The sequence below is a fragment of the Cebus imitator genome, unplaced genomic scaffold (assembly GCF_001604975.1).
Source record: "Cebus imitator isolate Cc_AM_T3 unplaced genomic scaffold, Cebus_imitator-1.0 Scaffold16, whole genome shotgun sequence".
NCBI lineage: Eukaryota > Metazoa > Chordata > Mammalia > Primates > Cebidae > Cebus > Cebus imitator.
In genome coordinates, this window is record NW_016107331.1 from 5,909,192 (window position 1) to 5,935,874 (window position 26,683).

The window sequence follows — 26,683 nt, forward strand, 5'->3', positions numbered from 1 at the left end:
GAAGATGCAATGGGCAAGGAAATGTCTCATAAATGGTGCTGGTAAAACCAGATTTTTACATGTAAGAGACTAAAAATTGACTCATATCTTACGCTATATACAAAATAAACTTTTAATCTATTAAAAAATACCTAAACATAAGAACGGGAAACATAAAACTACTAGAAAAATACATTGGGGAAAAGCTTCTCGACATAGATCTTAGCAATGATATCTTAGATGTCACAACAAAAGCTCAGGCTACAAAACTGAAAATAATAACGTGGGTCTACATCAAACTTAAAAGCTTCTCCATAGCCAAAAACAAACAAACAAAAATCAACAAAATAAAAAGGAACCTTGAGACTGAGAAAAAAATGCAAACTGTATATCTGATAAGGGGTTAATATCTAAAATTTATGAGGAAATGTACAACTCAACAGCAATAAAACAGATCCAATTAAAAAATGGACAAAGGAGCTAGCTAGATAGACATTTCTTTCTCCAAAGGTGACATAAAATTTACAGGAACATGAATAAATGTTCAACATTATTAATCAGGGAAATTATGAGGTATAACTTAACACCTATTAGTATATGTATTATCAAAAAGAAAAGAGATAGTAAGTGTTGGCAAGGGTATGGAGAAAAGGGAACCTTTTGCAGTGTTTGTGGGCATGTAGATTGGTATAGTCATTATGCAAATTGTGTGGATTTTTCTAAAGAAATTAAAAATATAATTTCTACATGACACAGCACTCTCTCTTCTGGACATATACCCAAAGGAAATAAAATCACTTTAAAAATACCTAAACATTTTTTAGGTATTTGCCCTCTCATGTTAATTGCAACATAATTTACAATAGCCAAGAAGTGAAAACAACCTAAGTGACCATCAACAGACAAATGGATAAAGAAAGTGTCGTACATATATATATATAATGGAATACTATTCAGCCTTAAAATAGAAGGAGATCCTGCCATTTGTCACAACATGGATGGAGCTGGAGGATATTATGCTACATGAAATAAGCAAGATGAGAAAAAAAACAATAATGCATGAACTCACTTATATGTGGAATTAAAAAAAAAAAGAAGGTCTAACATACAGGAATACAGAGTAAAACAGTGGTTACTATGGTCAGGGGAGAGGTGGGCACAGAGAAATATAGGACAAAGGATTCAAATAGCAGACATGTACAAGTCTAAAAATCTAAGGTACAATATTGGAATTATAGTTAATAGTGCATTGTATGCAGAATTTTTGCTAAATGAGTACATTATAATTACTCTTGCCCCAGGAGAATATAAATGGGTAACTATGTAAGATGATGGTTAATTTGTTTCACAATAATAACAATTTTACTAAACACATTTATCTCATACCATTATGTTTTATGCCTTATGTCTTATATAATCAATTATATACAGAATAAAATTGATTTAAAAAAATTATCACCTCTTTTAAGAGATAAGGAAAATTTAATCTATCTCTTTGATGATTTAATTTAGCATTAATATATAAAAAATAAACATGTAAACAGGAAAAATATAATTTTCTTAATGCAAAAATGCAGAAGTTGTAAATAAGGAAAATTGGATTTATAAGCTGTATTGTTAATTAATTCATTTAAAATTACATTTAGGAGCTTGGGGGCATAAGGTCATCAAGCAATCAAACCATTATATCTTATCTTATTCTTATATACCTTCCTATTTCCAATGATTCAAAAAATCTGTCTTGTAATAGATTCTTGTTTTGCTGTATCTAACTGCAAACCTGCAGGGTACTTTCCTGCTAAACTTTCCATAACTCTATGCTGAAGGTTAACCTCTTAAATATGGCATACAAAGCCATCATGAAGACCCCACTTTGTGCCTTCCTATTTCACTTGTCCAAATCCTGAGCCATACTTGCTTCTCCACATACATACTATGATCACACCCCTCTGCTTTGTCTATCCTCAGAATTCATGGAAGGCACTATCCAGCATGGGTTATTAGTGTTCTTCCCATAAACTCCTATAAATGACTTCAACTTATGAAAGCCTTATTTTACAAGAGACATTCTCTAAGGGCTTTATGCACATCAAGTCATTTAATTCTCTCAACATCTGTGCAAAGTGGGAAATATTAGTTTATTTATATGTAAAGACTGAGGCAGACAGAAAGCTTGGAGTCAGGATTTCTGCAACTTAATACTACACTGCAGAGGACCTGTGTACACTGCTGTCCTGCCATGAACCCTATTGCATTATAATTATTTATTCATTGTTTTACTCCTCTGTCAATGTCTTGAGGGCAATGGCCGATCTTAGCTTTGTGTAAATAAGTCCCTATAATAGTAGTAACTTCTCAGTCAGTGCAATGTACATGTTTGTTAAGTTAAATTTCAAAAAAATGTTAATTATCTCTTGTCTTTTATGCAGTGCCTGGTACATATAGATGCTCAATTTTTGAAGGTATGAAGGAATAGATAAAATACAAAAATAGGGAAAAGGAACGGAAAATAAGGACTGATTCTTAGTAAGTTGGGGAAATATAATTAAAAACAAAATCTTCTACCAACTCAGAAATTCTCTCCCTTAAGGTGGCAGAGAAAGAAAATATCTTTTATTATAGAAAACACATAAAACCGATGTAATATGCATTACAAGCAATCCATTAAGAGACAATAAAGACAGAAAGAATTCTCACCCTTTTATATAGCAAAGCAGTTACACTTCATTACATACACATTTCAAAATAAACAATATCTACTCATTGAGAGGACTTGACAGCACCATTTGTCATTCTGATTTCACCTGTTAATAGGCAATACTGCCTATGATAGCTCATTGGCTTTATCCAGAGAAAAAACAAACTTCTCTTATCTTTATGATAGGAGGTAGTTTTGCAATTTCAAGCAAAAGACCCAAGGAAGTTAGGCTTCTACCATCTCAAAGAAACTGGCAGATAGAAGTGCTATCTTCCATGATGTCTACATTTCACACACATGGTTCCCAGGTTCTTAAAAAAGATGTTCCTATGTCATAAACCTGGCAAAATGCCAATCTAGTCTTCAGAAGGATTTACATACATTTCAAAGAGAGGAGAATGTATTCAAAATTATTCTGGAGTAAATGCTCAGGGACAAAGGAAGGAAGGGAATTCTCTGTTCAAAAGGTAGAATTAGCCTCTTAGTTTTAATTTGTATTCGTCCCTATAAGTAGGGTGAATAAATAACATGTCAAAGGGAGTGTGTTATATCCAGAACAAGGAAAACTCTAGGGCCACTCTTGTTACTTACAAGAGTTTTCCTTGGAAGAAACATTCAGCCTCTGTGGAGCTTCACTTTTCATTTGCAAAATAGTGAGTTGCTCTGGATATTTTGTAAGGTCACTTTTGGACTTATTGCTGATTTCAAAATAATGAAAAAATTGAGGGTCTAGTGAGGATGACAGTGTTGTTATTTTTCATGTCCACACTTGTTTGAAATTTAATTACTCTGATTTTTCTAACATGCACTCATGACCTTTGTTGAACAGCAATCACCTCTAAATCATAAGAAAATGAAAATCACAGTGTTTCTAGTACACACTTAACACATATCTTTAAAAAACTTGCCCACCTGAGTGACTGTGTATTTAAAAGAAGGATCTCACTTTACAGAATATTGTAACAACGGATGATGGAAAATGAAAGAACCTTCACACATATATATGTGTATATATATACACATATGTATGTATAAGCTATATATATACACATATATGTATAAGCTATATATTATATATATACACATATATATGTGTATATACATACATATATATATTTAAGGAGTAAAACTAGAATAGTGACCTTGCATTTATTGCCAATCTAAGAATTGTGTAGATTTACAAACATAATTTTCTTGTTCTACGGGCATGGTAATATTTCTACTTTTTTCCTATAGGAAAATATGGGTGTCAAAAATAATGAAATAAGTTTGCTTCTCTCCCCCTTACCTGAGAAAAGTCTTCTTATACACTTTACTTTGTAAATCCTGGTAGGAAATATATGTGAAAACATTTAACATTTCTGCTAAATACATCTTGACAGAAACATAAAAATGAACACTATTATTTACAAAATAAATATCCCTGATGGGGGAAAAATGTTTTGATTGTCTGGGCCCCTAGGTGCTTGCAAGTCTTTTCTTTTAAACCTAATTCCCAAATGTGTAAAGGGTATTCTGAAGAAGTAATAGATATGAAAATACGTAAATAGTTAATCTATACACTACAAAGATTTTCCTGTAAGCAATGTATTATTTGTGCATGGTGTGTGTGTGTGTGTGTGTGTGTGTGTGTGTTTCAATTCTATAGACACCATAAGTCAACCTTAGGGCAGAAGAGGCTATTCCATCCATTTAGAAGTACTTTAAAAACACACACAAAAATTTAAATATATGATTCTTCTCATTTCTTTATATGAGTAAATGACAGTAATGGTTGACAAAGAATCTTTCTTGTAAAACTGTTTTGAACTCTTTCCTCCAAAAATGGCCACAATGGTTTTATTGCACCTTTAATAGATCATGATAAAAAAAAATCGTCTTGTTTCTCATTTAGCAAACTTAAGCTCTTCTGCTTTTGCATGAACGATACTAATAAACTTGTATTATTGCATATTTTTCTATATGGTATTCTCTTTATGGGTTGCTATTTTAATCTGCTTTGCTTAACTCTCTGATCTCAATTTTTGTCTTCCCTCACTTTACTTCAAACACATTGGCTTCCAGGATCTTACTGTATATGATCCCATTATAAGAACAGGATTCCACAAAATTACTATCTGCAAGAATAACAGCTTCAGCTATTTTTTGTCTTTGTCCATGATCATGTTCTTAATGAGGTGTGGTGAAAAATTTATTCAAACCCCTCCTCCACTAGAAGAATAATTATTTGTAATTCTTTTTATTGAGGTTATATATATATATATGGTAAATTTTCCCTTTTTAAACATTTTAAGGTATATAATTCAAGCACATTAATTACTTTTACAATATTTTGCAACTGTTCTCACTCTTTCCAAAACTTTTTTATCAGTCCAAACAGAAATTCTATAACCATCAAGCAATAAATTCACATTCTCTTCTCCTTTTAGCCCCTGGTAATCTCTAATCTACTTCCTAGGTTAGATTAGTTTGAGTTACATCAATATCTAATTGAATCTATGAATTTGCCTATTTTAGACATTTCATATAACTGGAATCAAAGAATATTTGTCCTTTTGGTCAAATGCCTATGTGAAACCTTGACCACCACCTGCGGAGGTCTGTCCTACAGATCTTGACTCAATGATGGATGAATAAACATACTCTCACACCTATTACAGTGATTCAAGTGGGCTAGGGATGGTTGTCAGCTGCTTTCAGATGGCGATTGCAGCCAAATGATTGTAACTCCCTGTGACTGCTCACATGTTTAAAGGATAGATTTAATGAAAGAAGTTCCGAGTAAACATACTTGTGGATAGTTAACATAGTTAAAAGAGTGGTTTTGTGACTGAATTGTGGATGATGGGCACAGGTCACTCCCCGATAAGATGTGTTCTTCCTCACCCAAGAATGGGAGAGAGGACCCCTCGGGCAAGGTGAGCTCATGTAAGTAAATATCGGACTCCAGATAGTTTTGCAGAAAGTGATTTATTTAGGCAGAGAGAGAGAAAAAGGGGAAACATTATATATATATATATATAGATAGATAGATAGATAGATAGATACATGTATATATATATATATATATATATATATATATATATATATATATAGACAGAGAGCTCCCATGCTGTCATGCAAGGGGATCCAGAAATGGAGCCCTCGCAGATGTGGGAGAAGGGGACTTTTAACTTGGGAGTTCTTCTCACCGTATTCAAGTCTTCTGTCATATGAAAGGAGTTTCTCCAAACTTCCACTGGAATGACTGATCTTTGATTCTGACATATGATTTGTTGTTTGGCCCAGAGTCTTCCCATAGCTTCTCGCAGGCTTTCTAGACAAAGGGAGCTCATTTGGGAAATCTATCTTTCCGAGAGCATGAAAGTTAAACAAAGACCTCTAAGCTCCCAGATGGAGACATGAAAGAGGGAATGTGGAGCATATTTTTCCATCTAAACTCTATATTCTTGTTAATGTTTTAAAAAAGAAACAATTTATTTTACTTGACTGGAAGTCTTAACTTTATACATCAATTTAAAGTAAATAATATACTTAAATTTACTCTTTATTTTAGAACCAATTAACTGTTTGTTGTTGTTGTTGTTGTTGTTGTTTGAGATAGGATCTTGCTCTGTTGTCCAGGCTAGAGTGCAAAGGCATGACCTCAGTTCACTGCAGCTGCAGTCTCCTAGGTTCGAGTGATTCTCATGCCTCAGCCCCCCAAGTAGCTGGGATTACAAATGTGTGCCACCAAACCCACCAAATTTTTGTATTTTTAGTAAAGATGAGGTATCACCATGTTGGCCAGGCTAGTTTCAAACACCTGACCTCAAGTGATTCACCCACTTGGCCTCTCTAAGTGCTGAGATTGCAGGAATGAGCCACAGCACCTGGCCAGAACCAGTTAGCTTTTGCAGAAAGAAAGAACGATGAAAGGAAGAAGGAAGGAAGGAAGGAAGGGAGGGAAAGAAAATTACCCAAAAGTTAGTGTCTTAGTATACTATTCAAATATATGGATTGGCAATGAGAGCTGGGTTCTGCTGGGTGGTGATGTGGATCTCCCTTAGGGCCACCAGGTGCTTACCGTCAGCTGACAAGATGTCCAGAAGCCAGAGATAGTGTGTTGGTTAAATTCATCATTAACTTGACTGAAGTATGGTGCTGACTAGTTTGGCCAAACATGAACCTGGTTGTTGCTATGAAGGTATTTTTTAGAAGTGATGAACGTTTACAATAAATCTGTTGACATAGAGTAAAATTTACTTAATAGTGTCAGTGGCTTCATTCAATCAGTCGAAGGCTGAAATAGAAAAAGGCAGACTTCCCAAAAGAAGAGGGAATTGCACAAGGAAACAGCCTTTGGACATAACCCTGACACTGGCCCTTCCCTGAGTCTCCAGCTTGCCAGCCTATCCCTCAGATTTAGGACTTCTCAGCCTCAGCAATCACAAGAGCCTATTCCTTAAAATCTCTCTTCCCCTTCAAATGGATATACACACTTATGTACACTCACATATCTTATTGGTTCTGTTTCTCTGGAGACTCTTGATGCAGAACTTATTCTCTTTAGATATTTTGCCTTCTATAAATATAGAAAACTATTTATTTTACTCATTTTGTAGTTTCCTTTTAAACATTATGAACAGTAGCTTTTGCATGACTTCTGCCAAAGGTGATGAATAAATCAATAAGCTGGCACTTTTGTACACCACTGCAGTTGATTTCCCTGTCAATTTATGTTGGTTGCATGATATTTGCAACATATTTCTATGTGTATTGCCATTTTTTCAAGTATCTGTGTAAGTACTTTACAAAGTAATTTATCTTTTACATTTACATGCAGTCAATACTTATCCATCGTTACTCACTTGGTGACATATTACTGGAGTTGCAGTGTGATCTGCAGGCTGTAGTTTTTCTATCAAATAAGCACATTAACACAGCTTTTTATACACACATGTGTGCATACTTCCTTGTTGGGATCTCCCTTCTTTTCCAGCCCATAGACCCAGTGTTGCTGTTCCAAAAAAAGGAGCTATTTCTTTGGTCATCTCTACCTTTGAGAAACGATTTTGCTGTTTAAAATGCATAAGGCCTGAGAGCCATGTATTTTTTTCTCAGAGTCTTTCTAGTCCTAGTTCAATTTTCTGTGTGCTTTGAAGGCATCTTTCATAAAATGAAATTGAAATTATGGGTGTTTCCTATATTCCTATTTTCATTGAAAATGGAATTTTTAAATTTTCAGCTAACTTTTCAAGACAGAGATTTGGAGAAATAACTAGCCTAACATCTTTAGATGAGTAGGGAATATTAAAGTGTCTTTAAGGTCTTAACATTTGAAATGCTTGACAGAAAGAGAAAATATTATGGCACCTAAATTACAGTGATAATTGTTTTGTGATCATTGTTTAAGTTTTAATAAGCTATATCATCCACAGATAAGAATATCAACCTGACTGATGATTATTTAAGATAGTGAGAGTGACGATCATACTAACATAGACTCCCACATTAATGTCTCAATCAAAAATTTATACAAATAAAGTTTAAAAGTTGGATAAATTTCAACAAAAAAGAGAATTTAAGATTTGTGGTTAATGTTATCAATTTCATTATATTAAATGGATACTTGTCACCTTTACTTGGTATGTTTTTGCAATTCATAAAGTTTTGAAATGTGAGAACTTTAAGCTGAACAACTGAAATAGAGTATATTTCCTTAACTTTTCTAAATTTGCTTTGACGAAAGCCTATAGTGTCAATAATTTTTCCATTTCCAATATAGTCTGTTATGCATTTCCTTCTTTGCTTATATGTGCACAGCATGGTTTGGTATCAAATTAAGTTTCTTACAAAAATGTTGGTAGGGGTTTCTTTGTGTTCTTTAAGATATTTAATTTTGTCTGATGGAAAATAGCCATTTATTTTTAATATTTGGCTTGGAAAAAAATAAGTAATCTGCATTGTGAAAGCAATGGTAAAAATTGTAGGTAAGTAATAAGAAAATATGAAACATATGAAAGATGCTTAATTAGGAAACTTGGCTGGAAAACAGAGGAACTAAATCCATAGATAATATATAATTGGTTAGATTCTGATAATTATTTGCTTTTAACAAGGAGTGATTTCCTGTAATTTAACTATTAACGATCACACTCAGAATTTTTCTGAGGTAGGGAACTGTTTGCCAAATTGAAAACTTCTGAATTAATTGTCTGAGTTCTATTTTCAGGGTTGCCAAAGAATTTTATTCTTTTCAAAATTCAATGTTATGCCTTATTAATTTAGTACGAATTCTATGTGTCAAGAAAATGGATTAATAGATAATACAGGCTGGGCACGGTGGCTCACGCCTGTAATCCCAGCACTTTGAGAGGCTGAAGCGGGCAGATCACAAGGTCAAGAGATCGAGACCATCCTGGCCAACATGGTGAAACCCCGTCTCTACTAAAAAAATACAAAAATTAGCTGGGCATGGTGTCGCGCGCCAGTAGTCCCAGCTACTCGGGAGGCTGAGGCAGGAGAATTGCTTGAACTTGGGAGGCGGAGATTGCTGTGAGCTACAAGAGTTGCTCTTTTGGTATTTAAGACTGAGTAAAACAAGAGACGGCCATGAAAGTGTTATTTTTAAAAATTTTATGTGTCCGGTTACAAGGCACATATGTATTATTTTTCTTTTATTATTATTATCAAAAAGTAGAGATTGATATAAATGCAGATGTTGCAACCTTTGAATATTGATTTTTTAAAAAGTAAATTCTTTTTAAAATACTGATTACTTTTTAATACTGAATTTTTTAAAAATTATTTCTTTATAGGGTAACCAGAAAAGAAATAAGAATGGAAAAGACAGTCAATAGACTTATGCTAACTTAGAAGTACTCTAAAAGATTTTTCTGCTTGTTGAGACTGTTACCCAGTCTCCAAATAGTTAAGGCACAATGAATGGTAACGGGAGAGTATTTTGGCATGAGAAGAATAGCAGCCATGAGAAAGGTACAGGATGTTGCTCATTAATAGTGTAATCATATTTTTAAAGTAAATATAGTGGTGTTAGGAAGATCACATCAAGCATCCAAAAACAGAAGCTCTTGGTGTGGTCTTTTATCAATTGCTGTGGCATTACCAGGTGTCTTCTTTGGAACCACTCAGCTTGCATTACAGATAACTCAATAAAATGAATATAATGACTGAGACATACCCGAGAGTGAGTAATTTATAAAGGAAAGAGGTTTAATTAACTCGCAGTTCTACATGACTGAGGAGGCCTCATAATCATGGCTGAAGGCAAATGAGGAGCAAAGTCACATCTTGCATGGCACCAGGCAAGAGAAATTGTACAGGGGAACTCCATTTTATAAAACTACTGGGTCTTCTGAGACTTATTCACTACCAGAGAACAGTATGGGGGAAAACACTCCTATGATTTATTTATCTCCACCTGACCCCATCCTTGATCCGTGGAGATTATTACAATTCAAGGTAAGATTTGCATGGGGACACAGCAAAACCATATCACCTGCTTACGTCTTCATGGCTAACTACTGTAACCTTAATAACATTCAAAGTTTTATATATGTAATTGCTTTAGTGTTTCCTACATAGTAGACAGCTTTGCAGTGTCTTAACTGAATTTTTATTAAGAAGAATGTTTGCTAATATTATATTCATATGTTTTATGGTGTTGTATATTGAGACTTCTCTTGGTTTTGCCATCCTACAGTTAAATGAGAATCAGCTCACTAATAATCTGAACTTTTATGTCACCATTACAATGCTCATCTCTCTATCATTTCAATTTGTTAATGATTATCTTATTTCTAAGCACATCTGTTGCTCTTGTCATGCAAGAAACAATCTAGTTCACATACATGCCTTTTAATTAGCTAAAATTAGATTCCAAACTAAGCACATTACATCACTTTGATTAAGGAGTTTCTAATATGTATCTCATGTGTTCATCAATATAGAAAATATCTTGGTGAGTGAAATGAGACACATCCTGAAAATTATGTACTCATTATGTTTCATAAAACTCATTTGGAAAACTTGTAAATTGCAATGAGATATATTTTTTTACCAGTCAACCCATAAAGAAGCAACAGTGATTTTCGCTTTAGAATGCCAAGAACCTGGTGTCTGGCAGACATTCTTTCAATATTTTTGCTAAATGCTATAAATATCCAAAGGGCTTAGTAATAGCTTTTTATTTTTTGGCATCTTACCATAGCACATTTTGTTAAATAAGTAATACGTTACAACAATGCTGAAATTTTGTTCAATATCTATTCCATTCTCAAGAAGGTAACTTCTCCCATACAAAAAGGAAAAACAAAACACAACAAAACAAAACAAAACATTAATCAGAAACGTATTGAATACTTTTTAATTTAGAAGTATTCTTTAATTTATTTAATTCATTTTTCATATATTTATTGGTTTATTAAAAAGACTATGCATTAAGATTGCAATCAAAGTATAAAATTGCATTATAATGAAGGCTTTCTTTTTAAGAGAACTCCTTTGGCCTTCTAATAAAACCTTTTTCATGATCATTCAAACTTTCATCTGCTTTCTACTATGTTTTGTTTCATGGTTCTAATGTAAAAATTAAAATGAAAAGGTACTACCTTATGCCATAGGTCCAAACTTTTGACATTGAGTAACAGTTAGAAACATTACCCATCTCGATAAATGTGTATGAAAGCATTTCTAATTGAAATTAGATGCAACTTCTAAACTACTGTGAAAATAATGTGTTTTCTTTAGAAATCAACATATGCTCAGTATTTTTCTGTAATTTAATAATATTAAGGTTCAATGATCCCTTTATTTTCTATGTTTATTTTTGATAATTTCAATAATGTAGTTGTATTTGTAAGGATTATGTATCTACAAATTCCCCCTTTAAAAAAACAGTTCTTTTGTATTTGGCATACATTGTCTTTTCCTTAATACATAAGTATTTTAGTTTTCCTTTTAAAAAATAGAATACTCCCTTCTTGTTGTTCTCATTTAACAAACACTTATGAATATTCAAATATGCTGATTCCATTTTTTACCTTCACTTCTTTGCCTAGAACTTGTTTAAAATGAGCAATTCCTTGGTAACTTCTTGAAAACACTAATCATTTTCATTGGCCTTATTTTAGTAGGTTCTCTTAATATATCTCTTCTACACAGGGAAATGTTAAAAAAAAAAGATCACATTTAAGCAGTTATGGAAGAAATAATTTTAGTCTAGCACATAATTTATACAGAAAAATGAAATATAGAAAGCTGAAAAGTAGAAAAATAGAAAACTGAAAAGTAGAAAAATATCACCCACATTCTCAATATACAGAGATTACCTTTTTGCATTTATGCATACAGGGATTACCTTTTTGCATTTATGCATTTCTATCTAGAATTTTATTTGGAGGATACATAGGTCTTTTCATAAGTTCATTGCAAAGGTTATTGTTTTTGTCTTTATATTAATTAAGCTCTCATTAATACTTAATGTGGATATACCTGCTTATTTGGTCTGAATAACATTTTCTTGGACTTCTTCCAAATCCTGTAGACGTTCCTTTGTCTCTTATGAATGCCTTACCTTCCTTACATGATGCTTTAACATAAGATTTTCCCAGATCTGGAATCTTGGCATTGTTCTCTCAAAAATCTGTGCCATTTCCGTGCCTTTAGTCAGAATCCCAATTTTCCATCTCTACATCTGACTCCATTTTTTTCTGATATGGTAATGTTAAAATGCCTTCTGGCCACCACTTTTACTTGATATCAGGGTGTTATGTTTTGCTTGTTTGATTATCAGGGATTTTTTGGGTAATATTTCACTATTTGTTTTATTGGAAGTGTTCATCACACTATGTTTTCATTTACCCAATTTACTGACTTTCTTCAAGCCTGAGCATTGAGGTCACTTTTTTCAGAGAGCACTTTCTTTATTTTCTAACTGTACCCATCTCATTGCCTTTCTCCCCACCTCATACTCTTATCTAGCTTAAAACTATGATATGTAATTTCATAGTGCCAGGCACTTTTATACATGACTATAGACTCAGTGAAGTCTGACAGCATATTTGACTTACTAACATTTATACCTGTAGAACCTAGGACAGTGCATAACATGTCCAGTGTTTAATAATATTTTATAATTTTAAGTTATTTTCAGGTAAGTATGCATGAGAAAAACAAGGAAAATACCTAAGGAAGGTAGGTCATCTATTCCATATGGTTTGGTATAAATGTAATTGACTTCTCAAATTCTAAATATAAATAAATTGCTTTTTCTGACTGTGATGAAATATTATCCTGACTTGAAAGCTGTTTAACAATCATATTTTGTAATTAATATAACTGTAGTCATGTTATATATTTAAATAAATGTATACTTGATATTAATATTTACCAAAATAATAGGCGAGATCTCTATATGGGCTCCTCTTATATATTATTTAATGGTTCAAAATTTTATTGTGTTTATAAGTAAAAGTAGTATAGGTTGATGCAAATGCATTCTTTCTGATTAATTGCCATCATTCTCTTTGTATAATACAGTTTAAAATAGACAGCAATAAAATTTAAATTACTAAGTATTTGGGCTACCAAAATGTCAATCTTGACTTCTGTAAACTTCTTTCCTTTGCCTGAAATTAATAACTCTGAGAGTAATCTTACACAATGTGTCCAACAGAGCTCTCAAATAGTCCAACCAGCATGTAGTGCTTTCATTAACTCAACCAAATATTAACAACAATTATTTTTATAAATAAAATACAGAAAACTACACCTCATCTCCAACTCTATCAAACATCAAAGAATAACTAATATCTTAAATTTTTTATCATACTGCATGTCTGTCTTTGTATCTGATTTCAAATGATTAAAATTTATGAACCTAAAGTAAAATCATTTCATGGTGTTTTTACCTGACAGGCATCAACTGTGTTGAAAATAATCCTAGAATTTAAGCTAATGCAAAAGAGTAAAAAGTTTCAATTACATCAGACACTTAGAAAAATAACTTTCTACCAAATGACATTTTTGGCTATTTATGCTTAAGAGGAAACTATTTTCTGGCAATCTGTAGACATTAAAACAAAAATAACAACCTTATTTTTACTGTTCAGTTTGTTCAGTCTTTTTCTCGCCTCTCCTGTGGAAAGTTCTAAACGATATCATTTTGCCACTTAGGTTATGTGAGCGATACATGGAACTATTTAGAATTATTTATTTATAAGTGACTTGATCTAAGCCACTTATTTTACTCTTTGTAATTGTGTTCATAGTATCAATCAGTGAACCACTGTTAAATAATTACATTAATATATGCAGAAATTTGTCACATTATTAAAATAATGACAAAACTTAATTTTTTTTCTCCAGACATATATTAAACAAACAAACCCTGTTTGTAAATGAAATTTGGAGTCTGTGAAGCATAAGAACAACAGTGAATATTTATATTGACAGTGAAGGAAAATCAGAGAATCTAAATTATAAACACAGCAATAAATACAATAAAATTGTGGTACCGATTATTGTGAGGTATATCTTCTTTTCCCACATTTTCTTTCTGAAACCTTGATCATTTCAGTTTTCTAATTTGTCTTTCAACAACAGTGTGGTATGGTAAAAACTGTTTTTTCTAAAGGTATGTAACACTTAATTTGGCAGTTTTTTGCTATGTTACTTCTTATGCTTGAAGCAACATGAAACCAAGATTCATGTATCATTTCATAGCATCCAATAACATAGTTATTACAAGATTGACAATCAATTTCATTTTGTATTATTGTAGTGATTTGGCCTTTCATAGTACTAATTTTCTGAACACTTGATTTACTTTTGAACTACTATTTATTCTGTGCCATCATTTCTGTTAGAGATAAATTTCAAATTTTATCAATGTAAAATTGTGAAAATAGAACTTTGATTAAAATATATTAATCAAACTTAATTTTACCACTTTTTTATTCTAGATTCAGAAGAAAAATGACTGTCCACTGCAGCTAGAAAATAATAACATGAACTAAGCAATTTGAACCAACTGAAGGACATATAATGTTAGTGTAAGAAGGATTTTGTATTACACAGTGTATAAGTATCACATGTATGGTACTGTGTTATAACCAAGCGAGTTGTAAGGAAAGTGCCACACTCTGAGTTTCAATTGGGAGTCCTTTATTGCTGGCGACTGAGAGACAGCTAATGCTCAAAATTCTCTTGGCCCTGAGAAAGGGGCTTGATTCCTTTTTATACCTTTCTTAAGAAAGGGGAGGGTGAGCCTACCTGAAGAAGAATGTACAGAAGCAGAACAAGCAAGTTAGATAAGGAGGCTGGTAACCAGGAGGCAGAAGGTTCCCAGGTTTGTTGATTACTAAGGGGGATATTTGGTACTTGCCATACAATCAATCAGGGCGGTATTCACAATAATAAGTAGGCTTGCCAAGCAGGATATGATTACAATGGTTATATGTTTCTATAGTTCTCAGTACAGCATGATCCAGCACAGGAACATGACCTACATATGCATTCAAAGGAGAAACAGTGGGAGGGGTGAGGTGGAGGTTAACATGGAGTCTGTCTGACTCTCGGCAAGGTGGAGTCTGTCTGGCTAATACAGAGTAGGTTAGCACAACTGAAACTCATACCTCTGCTTGAAAGAAAAAAGATTTAATTGTGTCAAAAATTGCCTTTGAGTAGCTTGTGGGATGTTAGAGAAATTTTTACGCAGAAAATCATAGAAATTCCAGGAAGGGGGAAGAAAGTGGGCTATGGTTAAAGTTAGAAGATATGCCCAGTGAGGACCTAGGATTTAAAAAACAAAGTGACTGTTATAAAATTACTCTTTAAGAAATTAATGAAAGAAAAGTTGGGCACTGTTTTCTCAACAGCTATTAAAAGCTATTGAGAATGTTTGTAAAACATTTAGTATCAATATAAAATAATAATAGATGATATGTCTAAGAGATGTTCGGAAGACAAAGATGTGTGGCTATTTTAGTCAGCCTTTGTGCATCTTTGATTTGAGATGAAATGGGAATGACGTCAATGGGAGTAATAACTAATTACTGGAAAATATATAATCACTAAAGTTTAGGCATGCCATCACAATAGACTTGTGTGAGACTACAAGGAGGATGCAAACGTAAACTTAGGTCCTGTGTATGTTACTGATGGACTCATGACTACCTGAAATAAATGACACATACAATAGGGGGACTTTAAGGCAGAAAATAAAAGATGAGCTCAGTGATAGATATGTTGTTTATGATAATATATACTCAAAGTACTTTAAAATTCAGATCAAATACATTATTTGGATACAAACAAGATACCTATGCTTATTACACATGTTTAATATTTCCAGTAAATATAACAGAAGCATAAGTTACTGTTTAAATAGAGATGGTTTCGTTTCTGAAATTTGGGATAGGAGTCAGTGGTAGACAGCTTCTTTTGAATAGAAAAGCACAAAATTAATATCTTTTATTGTGCAAAATTGTGATGTATGATAGATTAAAAGGCATTTGTTGTTTGAGTGAAGGAATTTTTGAAGAGAAAGAGAAAACATGGAGATGTTACAACAGTCAGTCCACAGAGAAATTTTCTGCCACAAAGTGACAAAATTCCTCATATTAAATGTCTAGTATTCCATTTTAATTGGTTTCCTTTCATTTATTTTCCTAGAATTACTAGCCATCCTTTGTCCTCTCACACTAAACTAAACTCTTTCCAGAGTTTGTCAGTGAGAAATATAGGAAAAGACATCTTCAAAATTGCTAATAAAGGATACGTAGAGAAATACTCATAAATACCAGAAATGATGTTCTTGTTTGTTTCTCTTTCTTAGCGTTTACTGTTGAATCCAAATTACATGAAAAATGTAGCCCTGGGATAGAGATTTCTGTGGCCAAACAATTATAGATTCACATATTCCTGATATCCTATTGCTCAAGATGATGATTTTCCATTGCATTTAAGTGATATAACTGGATGTCATCCAATTCATGTACTTTATTCATTCACATGTAAGATTTACTCTGACCCAGATCCTGATCTAAGCACTTTACAACTAAGTCATTGAAATCTCCTAGCAGCACTATGAGATAGATACTACATTTTCACCACTTTCAGCCTAAGTTATGAAACTGAGGGAGATGCAGTAATATTCCTGAGTCACACAGCTGGTCAGAGGGAGAAACTTCTATCTCCTGAGGCTGTCCTCCTAGCTACCATATCATGCTATCTCTATGCCTTTAGAAATTAAAGTGTGCTCGTCATCCTAAAGCAGACATTCTTAACACTTCCCTGTCTACCTTGAAAACAGTGCAAAAAATTTTTCAGTGAAGTATAAACAGAGGTCTATTCTATTGTGGAGTTTTGTATTTTTCATGAAGAGGCATAATCTACATAATTTTGATAATTTACTTTGGATTACTTTTATTGAAATAAGGCTAAGTAGGCACAGGTAACAAACTCATTAGTCCCTGTTCATTGGTGTGAAAGATTTGTTCCTGAAATCTATTACATGCAACAATTTTAGCTCTGTGGTGCTTTAAATTAAAAAGAAAGGTGACAGTTACACTATTGAAACTAAAACATGCTTATAAAGAGTAGAAGTCAGGTTGATAAAACAACATGATCGAAACTTTATGGAAGCTTAAATTTAAAGTGAGAGATAAGAAAGTCAGCCATCTCAATAAATCTTAGGATTCTTCAAGAAAATGAGAAAGGTTTTAGATTCTGTTAGCCTTATGTGAAAGAAAAGAGGAGAGTGAATATGTCAGACAATGGCTGAAAAAGAAAAGAAATTAAACATATTCTAATCTTCTTCCTCCCTAAAAATTTTCATCAGATTAGGACTGAACTGGAGAGCAAAGACATATAATTGGATAGTAAATCAATGTTTTAACATTGGCAGGATCAGATTCTATTATTGTCTGAAAAGTGACATTCTGAAGAATTGAAAGTGACAAGAGGCACTGAAGACTATTTCTAGGATTGCAATCAAGGGTGGGAAAATAAGATCTGACAGAAATGTTATAAAAATAGTTGTTGCAAAATAACAACAGCAATAATATTTTGCTTCTTTCTTTTCAGTTTATTAAACAAACTTATTGTATTCATTGTATTCATGTCAGAGGTCTTCACAGCAGCTCTTCTTATCACTAGCTGGGAGGCCTAGGAGGAAAATATGGTTTTGCAGTCCAGGCCAGTGCATTGATGTTTTGTGCAGTCTCAATACTTGGTGCCCCATGTCCAAGCACTGGCTAAAAGGGGCCAATGTGGAGCTCAGGCTGTTGCTACAGAGGGTGCAAGCCCCAAGCCTTGGTGGCTTATGTGTGGCATTGAGCCTGTGGGTGCACAGAGAAACTGAGATTTGGGAACTTCCATCTAGATTTCCCAGGATGTGTGGAAAAGCCTGGATATGCAGACAAAGGTGTGCTGCAGGGCATGAGCCTTCATGGAGAATCTCTGTTAGGACAGTGCAGAAGGGAAATCTGAGGTTGGGGCCCCCACACAGAGTCTCCTCTGGGGCACTGCCTAGTGGAACTGTGAGAAGAGGGCAACATAGCACAACCCCATCTCTACAAAAAATACAAAAATTTACCAGAGCATGCTTGTGTTCACCTGTTGTCCCAGCTACTCAGGAGGCTGAGGTGGGAGGATTACTTGAGGTGAGGAAGCAGGTTTCAGTGAGCCAAGATGGTGCCACTGCACTTTAGCTTGGACAATGGAGCAGGACTATCTCAAAATTAAAAAAAAGAAAGTGATTTAAGTCAAAGTTGTATACATTTTTATTCACATAAAAATTCATTATCAGTTAATCAAAGTGGGTTTTTTTTCTTATATACATATGTATTTTTAAAAGTTGATACCACATACAATTGCAGGAATCTCTGGAATGAGTTTTCACTCATGTCTCCAACTCTAATTTATTACTATGTGTATCATTCTTTTTGGAGACATTAAATAAAAATGGCTTCATATAGAAATATTTTATATATGTGTATATAGTTTCTAATATTCTCCAATAAAAGGATTAATAGCTAATTTTAAGTCTAAGGCAAGAAATATACAGGATGGTCTTGGAGCTTAAAGTTATTTCAGAAAGTAAGAAAGTGCTGGAACACACACACACACACACACACACACACACACACACACAAAATGATTGGCTATGTCAAAAGAATGTAGGAACCAGCAAAAAGAGTTTTCAATGGCCAGAACAGAAACAATTTGAACAACAAAGTAAAGTAGTATTGCATTATAACTTACAGAATAAATATTGATGTGCTAACATTGCTATAAATGGATGATTGAATAAGTAAATCAATGAGGAAGAAGATACTATTCCCATATAAAATGTAATTTCAAAGTGATTATATAGATATTCTTAAGGAGCTAGAGCTTCACTCCCTTCTATTTAAGTATAGGCTGTGTATAGTACCTCCCTTCCAAAGATTACAGTATGGAAAAGAGGGGGGGGAAAGTATAACATTGCAGTATAGAAAATTGTCAAACATGACCACAGCCAGGAACTCAAGGTCACTATCAATAGTGATGTCATTGCTTGCGTGTTTTCTGTATATGATGTAATGCCAATAGTACTTCTGTGTTCTTTCTTCAAAGAAACTCATTACATCCCACAAATTCTAAGTCAGTGACAGTCTACAAAGTTAAGGTAATCAAAGACAATGAAAGTCTGAGAAAATTTTACAACCAGTCTAAAAACATAAATAAAGAGTTGTCTTTAGTCAGTGAAAATGTATCAATATCAGTTCATTAATTGTGACTATTGTAATATACTAATGTAAGGCACTAATAATAGGAGAAACTAGGTATGGGATATAGTAGAGGCTATTGTAACGTTTTTGTAAATCAAAAATGTTCTAAAATTAAAAGTTTATTAACTACATACACATCAATGTGGTATAAGATCTGAAATTGAGATGAAATACTAATGTGCTTTCTTGACCTCTGAAACTAGAAGGGTCTCAACTGGCCTAACCATGCATTTTATGCATATTATGCTCCCATAAATATTTTACCCTGGTCCTTATCATGAGGACCAGTCACAGTGCCTGCTTATCCCTGAGTAATGGGATTCAGTACCGTATCAGCAGGCCATAGTGTTATTCAAACAAGATAATCATAACCTCGTCTGGAACTCAGATGGGCTCACCTGGCTCACCTCAATTTCTTATTACTATAAAGTTTGGCTCCCACAGGGCTCCTTGTTCATTCTGCTCCAAAATGAAACCCCCATGTGGCCCTCTGTGGCCTCTATTCCTGGGCTGAATGTGTATGTGACTAATAAACTGCTACCAATCTTATCCCTCCAGTGTCAGGGTTTGTGTGTTCCGCCATGTCCATAATCCTAAAATGGAAATTCTTCCCTTGATAATGAGATGAAGGGAAGGGACAAATCCAAGCGAAAGTGGCAAAAACATTAGAACCTGAGCTATCTCGCTACATCTATTTTGCAGCTGTTATCAATTTCTTAACTACCCAAGATATGGGTAGTTAAGAAATTGAAATTAGTAGCCCCTCTACTAATCTCCCCCTTTTTCTTACTACTACTTGGTTTCTAAATACAACTCTTCTTTTCTCACTCTATTTATTAGATGCTGCTTTTTTCTCCATTTATAAAATCTAGAATCCTAAGGAATTTATGGATGCTGGGGAATGGCTCTACCACCACATATAACTACCCTGAGATGTTCTTTGTTATAGCTTCACTTCAAGAATATTGTTGCAATTTGCCTCTTGAAAACTTGTGATTATGTCTTAGACACATCTGGTGAAAGCACAAACGCTTCATACAACTGCATCTCAAAATATGTGTATTCAAAATTACAAATATAGGTTTTGCAGTAAAACCTACCATTTCATGTGCATTATGTTGATTTAGATGTATTTTAACAAAGAAAAGATTTGTTTAGAGTACTTATCACAAGACACCAGTCACTAACACATGTTATCTGTGAGATTAAATAGACGAGGATTTGAGATTAAAGCTTTGAAACAGCCAGTGATTAAAATAGAATAAACAAAATAGGTTTGCTAAATAGTAGAGGCTCATCTGAGATTTGATGAGAACACTCTTTTTGAAATACTATTTAGTCTTATCTAAAACCGTCCAGATTTTAACTTTATTTTCAGGACCCATTTTCAGTCATTACTCTATCATAAAATAACCAGGTCATATTTTTTCCATCTTCTATTCAATTAATTCAAATAATGCTATTAGTCAGAATTTCTTAAAGAGTGATATTTTCTACCCTATATCAGAAGCTCTTCTAGATTAAGGATTATTTCATAAATATTTTTTAAACATTTTTGGCCCCACCCAAGACATCAGTTTATTGACTTCTCCATCTGCTTCACTGTCCCTCCTATTTCTTCCCTCCTCACAACCAGCTTTGACTCTGCATTCTTTCATTGCAATCTTGTCTTCACAGTTATTTCAGCAACATTGTCTCTCTTTCTGTGATACTTAACTGGAAAAAATCTCAACTCAGGCTAAGGTAAATGATATGGTTTGGCTTTATCTCCACCCAAATCTCATCATGAGTTGTAGCTCCTGTAATTCTCATGTGTCATGAGAGGGAACCAGTGGGAGGTAATTGAATCATGGGGGTGGGTCTTTCCCATGCTGTTCTCATGATAATAAATAAGTCTCACAATATTTGATGGTTTTATAAAGTAGAATTCTCCTGCACACTCTCTCTAGCCTGCCACCATGTAAGATGTGACTTTACTTCTCATTTGCCTTGCACCACGATTATGAGGCCTCCCCAGCCATGTGGAAGTGTGAGTCAATTAAACCTCTTTCCTTTATAAATTACTCACTGGCAGGTATGTCTTTATTAGCAGCATGAGAAAAAACTAATACTGTAAATTTGATAAAAACACATGTGCAGGCATGTATACATGAGCACACATGCAAACACATTTACCGCTGCCACATTAAATTTAGGATCATGAAAATCAAGTGAAATTTTAATGATGACAAGAATTCTTCTACATTTTCTTAGGATCCCAGTGCTTCCCAACTTTCTCAGTCAGAATAGTCTAGGTAATGCTGTGTTAACAAGCAACTCCTAAACTTTAGTGTAAGGATACAAAACAAAAACAAAAATAAAAACAATGGCTCACCTTACTTCTTACCCACTCAAAATCTCTAGCAAGACTGGGATACTTTCTCTGACAGCTTTTCATGTAAATGGTGACTAGCATTAACCCTTACAATATCTTATAATTCCATGATTGCTTGGGTCAGGAAGAGAGTTCTCTGGAAGAACAATTGTTCATCAATTGATTGCCTGAGATAGATGTCCCAGAAAAGTGAAATACATTTAAAGGGGCAAATTTCGTCAAACAATGACAAATAACCTGAAAGTAGAAGAAAACTGAAATCACTGCAAAAAGCAGATGTCATATTTCACAAATAGAGGATGCTGACTTAAATTGAAATTTCAGATAAAAATGAATAGTAATATAATTGTGTGTCATGCAATATTTGGAAATATATTTTTACAAAAATACTGAACACTTGTCTATAATGTAATTGGGTGTCCTGTGTATTATCTGGCAACCCTATATTCAAGTATACAGAGAAGTGAAAGTATTGTTGAACAGTACTAAGTATACTACTCCAAAATTTTCATATCGTGACCTTTTTTTATATTATACTTTAAGTGCTAGGATACATGTGCAGAACATGCAGGCTTGTTACACAGATATACAAATGCCATCATGTTTTGCTGCACTGATCAACCTGTCATCTATAGGTGTCTCCTAATGCTATCCCTCCTGTAGTCCCTCCCTGTGTCACATTGCTCAACTCCCAGTTATGAGTGATAACATGCAGTGTTTGGTTTTCTGTTCCTGTATTCCTGTTTTAGTTTGCTGAGAATGATGGCTTCCAGATTTATCCATGTCCCTGAAAAGGAAATGAACTCATCCTTTTTTATGGCTGCATAGTATTCCACAGTATATATGTGCCACATTTTCTTTATCCAGTCTATCATTGATGGGCATTTGAGTTGGTTCCAAGTCTTTGCTATTGTGAACAGTGCTGCAATAAACATACGTGTGCATGTGTCTTTATAATAGAATGATTTATAATCCTTTGGGTATATATCCAGTGATGGGATTACTGGGTCAAATGGTATTTCTGGTTCTAGATCCTTGAGGAATCACCCCACTGTCTTCCACAATAGTAGAACTAATTTACACTACCACTAACAGTGTAAAAGCATTCCTATTTCTCTACATCCTCTCCAGCATGTGTTATTTCCTGACTTTTTAATGATTGCCATTCTAGCCGGCATGAGATAGTATCTCATTGATGTTTTGATTTCCATTTTTCTAATGACCAGTGATGATGAGCTTTTTTCATATGTTTTTTGGTCACATAAATGTCTTCCTTTGAGAAATGTCTATTCATATCATTTGGCCACTTTTTGATGGGGTTGTGTTTCTCGTGTAAATTTATTTAAGTTCCTTGTAGATTCTGGATATTAGCCCTTTGTCAGATGAACAGATTGCAAAATTTTTCTCCATTCTGTAGGTTGCCTGTTCATTCTGATGATAGTTTCTTTTGCTGTGCAGAAACCCTTAAGTTTAATTAGATCTCCTTTGTTAATTTTGGCTTTGTTGTCATTGCTTTTGGTGTTTGAAGTTATGAAGCCTTTGTCCATGCCTATGTCCTGAATGGTATTACCTAGGCTTTCTTCTAGCATTTTTATGGTGTTAGGTCTTATATTTAAGTTTTTAATCCATCTTTAGTTAATTTTTGTATAAGGTATAAAGAAAGGTTCTGGTTTCAGTTTTCTACATATGGCTAGCCAGTTTTCCCAGCACCATTTATTAAATAAGGAATTATTTCCCCATTACTTGTTTTTGTCAAGTTTGTCAAAGATCAGAATGTTGTAGATGTGTGGTGTTATTTCTGAGGTCTCTGTTCGGTTCCATTGGTCTATATACCTGTTTTTGTACCAGTACCATGCTGTTTGGGTTACTGTGGCCTTGTAGTATAGTTTGAAGTCAGGTAGCATGATGTCTACAGCTTTGGTCTTTTTGCTTAGGATAGTCTTGGCTTTTTTTTGGTTCCATATGAAATTTAAAGTAGTTTTTTTTCTAATTCTCTGAAGAAAGTCAGTGGTAGCTTGATGGGTATAGCATTGAATCTATAAATTACTTTGGGCAGTATGGCCATTTTCATGATATTGATTATTCCTATCCATGAGAATGCAATGTTTTTCCATTTGTTTGTGTCCTCTCTTATTTCCTTGAACAGTGGTTTGCAGTTCTTTTTGAAGAGGTCCTTCACATCCCTTGTAAATTGTATTCCTAGGTATTTATTTAATTTTCTTTGTAGCATTTGGGAATGGGAGTTCTCACATGATTTGGCTCTCTGTTTTTCTATTATTGGTGTATAAGAATGCTAGTGATTTTTGCCAATTAATTTTGTATCCTGAGACTTTGATGAAATTGCTTAAAAGCTGTAGGAGATTTTGGGCTGAGGTGATGGGGATTTCTAAATATACAATCATGTCATGTGCAGATAGAGACAATTTGACTTCCTCTCTGCCTACTTGAATACCTATATTTATTTTTCTTGCCTGATTGCCCTTGCCAGAACTTCCAATACTGTGTTGAATAGGAGTGGTGAGAGAGGGCATCCTTCTCTTGTGCCAGTTTTCAAAGGGAATGCTCCCAGCTTTATCTAGTTTATTAAGAGTTTTTAGCATGAAGTGGTGTTGAATTTTATTGAAGGCCTTTTCTGCCTCTATTGACATAATCATGTGTTTTTTGTCATTGTTTATGTTATAGATTACATTTATTGATTTAGATATGTTGAACCACTCTTGCATCACAGGGATGAAGCTGACTTGATCATGGTGTTTCACTCCCCTGGAAAGGGGGCTGAAGCCAGGAAGCCAAGTGGTCTGTCTCAGCCAATCCCAGCCATTCCCAACCCAATAGACGCCAGCAAGCTTAGATACACTGGCTTGAAATTCTCACTGCCGGCACAGCGAACAAAGCCTCCAAGGTCTATGGGACTGTGTGAGAAAACCAAACCTATGTTTTATTGTTGTACCTGAAAATGATGAGGAGAATGGAACCAAATTGGAAAACAATCTTCAGGATATTATCCAGGAGAACTTCCCCAACCTAGCAAGACAGGCCAACATTTAAACTCAGTTAATAAAGCAAACACCACAGAGATACTCCTTGAGAAGGGCAACTCCAAGACACATAATCGACAGACTCATCAAGGTTGAAATGAGAGAAAAAATGTTAATGACAGCCAGAGAGAAAGGTCACGTTAGCCACAAAGGGAAGCCCCTCAGACTAGCAGTGGATCTCTCTGCAGAAACTCTACAAGCCAGAAGACAGTGAGTTGCAATATTCAACAATCTTAAAGAAAAGAATTTTCAACAGAGAATTTCATATGCAGCCAAATTAAGCTTCATAAGTAAAAGAGAAATAAAATCTTTTACAGACAAGCAAATGCTGAGAGATTTTGTCACCACCAGGACTGCCTTATAAGACCTCCTGAAGGAAGCACTAAATATAGAATGGAAAAACTGGTACCAGCCACTGAAAAAACATATGAAATTGTAAAGACCATTGACACTATGAAAAAACTGCGTCAACTAACAGGCAAAATAACCAGCTAGCATCAAAATGGCAGGATCAAATTAATGCATAACAATATTGACCTTAAATATAAATGGGCTAACTGCCCCAATTAAAAGACACAGGCCAAGAAATTTGATAAAGAGGCAAGATGCATAAGTGTGCTATATTCAGGATACCCATCTCACATACAAAGACACATAAAGGTTCAAAATAAAGGGATGAAGGAAGATTTACCAAAAAAAAAAAAAAAAAAAAAAAAAAAAGCAGGGGTTGCAATCCTAGTATCTAATAAAACAAACTTTAAACCAACAAAGATTTTAAAAAGGCAAAGAAAGACATCACTTAACGGTAAAGGGATCAATGCAACAGGGAGACCTAACTATCTTCAATGTATATGCACCCAATACAGGAGCACTCAGTTTCATAAAGCAAGTTCTTAGAGGCTTAAAAAGCGACTTAGACTCTCACACAATAATAGTGGGAGACAGATAAATGAGACACCTCTGTCATTATTAGGCAGATAAATGAGACTTAAAATTAACAAGGTATTCAGGAATTTAACTCAGGTCTAAATCAAGTGCACCTAATAGACATCTACAGAACTCCTCCAAGCCAAATCAACAGATTACACATTCTTCTTAGCACCACATCACGTTTATTCTAAAATAAGCTACATAGTTGGAAGGAAAACACTCATCAGCAAATGCAAAAGAAAGAAAATCATAACAGTTGCTCAGAACACAGTTCAATCAAATTAGAACTCAGGATTAAGAAACTCACTCAAAATCCCACAACTACAGGGCAACTGAACAACCTGTTTCTGAATGACTGCTGGGTAAATAACAAAATAAGGCAGAAATAAATAAGTTCTTTGAAACAAGTGAGAACAAAAGTACATAGTACCAGAATTCTGGGACACAGCTAAAGCAGTGCTTAGAGGGAAATTTATAGCATTAAATGCCCACAGGAGAAAACAGGAAAGATCTAAAATCAACACTCTAACATCACAATTAAGAGAACTAGAGAAGCAAGAGCAAATTTAAAAGCTAGCATAAGATGAGAAATAACTAAGATGAGAGCAGAACTGAAGAAGGTAGACATGAAAAACCCTTCAAAAAAATCAATGAGTCTAGGAGCTTTCTTTCTTTTTTTTTTTTTTTTTTTAAAATCAACAAAATAGATAAACCCCCAGCCAGACTAATAAAGAAGAAAATAAAGAAGAATCAAATACACAGAATAAAAATGATAATTAGGTAACATCACTGATCCCACAGAAATAGAAACCATCATCAGACAATACCATAAAGACCTCTACACAAACAAACTAGAAAATCTAGAAGAAATGTTACCATGCCTTCT